Genomic DNA, 2,061 nt, shown 5'->3' with positions numbered 1-2,061 from the left:
GATATGTGTACTCAGAACCTAGACCTCTCACTTTCTATGTCAGTTCCTCTGTTTGCCTCTTTCCTTCATGCTGGTCTCTTGGAAGCAAATGGCTGAGTCAAGGCCATCCAACACATCACAGCTCTTGATTGAAACTGACAAATTGCCTCCACAAAAACTTTACGGATGAACCCACCCAGTAGTATCTGGGGAGGTCCATTTCACACATCGCCAGCACCAAATCCCATTGTTTACCTTTTTGCTTGTGTGAAAGATGAAACACTGCATTTTGCTGGTGCTTTGCTTCCTTCATGGAATCTGGGCATTGTTTCCTATGGTTACTAGCCATGTGTTTTTCTCTAAGACACACTTTTGAGCAGTGAGGGTCCTTGCAGCTTGGAGGACCACCTTGGGACATCTTTTTCAGGTTTCAAATCCCTGTGCTCCTGCCAACCACAGGGCATGGGGCAAGGCTGGCATTCATTTGTGTCTGTTGGAGGGCACTGAATCTCTTTGCGGTCAGCAAGGGTCTAAGTTTTTCCCTGGGGTTGGAAACCGTCCAGCTCTAGAAATCATACAAAACAAATGGCTAAGTGTGAGTGGAATAAATATTTGAACATCTCAGAGCCACAGTGGCTTGGGTTGTCAAGCAGAGTGTCCCGCTGAGGGGCCAGTATCTAGACTGACAGGCTATAGAGCCCTTTGTGGGCTGGACCCGCTGTGCTGTTTGGCAAGTCTGCCCCTAAGGACTCATTTGCTGTAGAGCAAATAGTCCACTGATACTGGGGGATGTGCTGCCTCTCAGGGTGTGTGTTGGAGGCAGCCTGCTGTGTGAGTCAGAGGCTTCTTAGCTACAAGGAATCCAGAGGGACCAACAGAAACCTACCCTGACCACCAGCCAGTCTGCACCAACCACACCCTCCATGACTGCCAGGCTGCCGTAACATTCCCCAGGAGTCCTTCATCCTGGCCCCTGCCTTCCCTCCCAGCCCCACCTACTGATGTATCCATTCCTGCATCTTGAGCATGATCCACCCCCCCACCCTATCCTTCCTCAGCTTTGAGCGTGAGGTTTGGAACCACAGAGCTCTGCATTCAAGGAGTGACTTCTTTACCACATGCCAAGTGCGGAGCATGGTGCCAGGCATGTCAGGAGAACTCAATCAATAGTTTAAAAACAAAGGACTTCTTGCTGCTCAAAGTATGGTCCTGGGACCAGAGGCATAGGTATCCCCAGGGTTCTTGTTAGAAATGCAGAGTCTCAGGCCCTCTCCAGACCTCCTGCAGTGGGATGTGCATTGTAATAAGATCCCCCAGTAATTCAGAGGCACCTTTGAGTCTGAGAGGCACTGGCCTCATTGACAGACTTGTTCTGAAAATCAGTGACATCAGGTGTATACGTGCCTGGCAAAGAGCTTAGTTCCTTACAGATGCTGAAATAATATGAGTCATTTCCTACATGTCCCTTCTGTCCTAGAATGTAAACTCTCTCAAGCTTGGAGTCTGTCTCATTTCTCTTAAGATCTCCAGGTAAGTTTAGCACTTGTTTTTTTATTTTTATTTTATGGCCTGTGAGATCTTAGTTCCCTGATCAGGGATTGAACCCATGACCCCTGCATTGGAAGCACAGAGTCTTAACCACTGGACTATCAGGGAAGTCCCTCAGCAAGTTGTTAAATGCTGAAGATGTACCATAGCTTAGTAAAGTGACTTTTCAAACTGCAGTTTGCCACTCACTAGTGGGTGGGAGTGAGAAATAATTTAGTGGGTTATAACCTTTCACCTTTCCAGGTGGCTCAACAGTATATAATCTGCTTGCCATTGCAGGAGATGTGGGTCGGGAAGATTCCCTGGAGAAGGAAATGGCAACTGACTCCAGTATTCTTGTGTGGGAAATCCCAAAGACAGAGGAGCCTGGTATGCTACAGACCACGGGGTCACAAAGAGTCGGACACGACTGAGTGACTAAATAACAACAGTGAAGATGGATAAGATGTAGGTGGGTGGATGGGATTGCGCAGGATCTTTCTGAAAGCCCTTGGGGCTGTGAGCAAAGGCCTGCAGTGTGGGGCTCAAAGAGCT

The 2,061-nt window shown here is 48.3% G+C and overlaps 1 non-coding gene across 1 annotated transcript; it reads right to left on the bottom strand.

The window, feature by feature from the left end:
* Window positions 1–1,562: 1,562 nt before the first annotated feature.
* On the bottom strand, window positions 1,563–1,635 carry TRNAG-UCC (transfer RNA glycine (anticodon UCC)). Its single transcript has one exon. It is a non-coding gene; the product is annotated as a tRNA-Gly (tRNA).
* Between the last annotated feature and the right edge of the window lie 426 nt (window positions 1,636–2,061).

This window comes from Capricornis sumatraensis, chromosome 3 (assembly GCF_032405125.1).
Source record: "Capricornis sumatraensis isolate serow.1 chromosome 3, serow.2, whole genome shotgun sequence".
In the NCBI taxonomy this organism is placed as follows: domain Eukaryota; kingdom Metazoa; phylum Chordata; class Mammalia; order Artiodactyla; family Bovidae; genus Capricornis; species Capricornis sumatraensis.
Note: the sequence above shows the minus strand (reverse complement) of the source record. Positions and strands in the feature narration are given on the sequence as shown.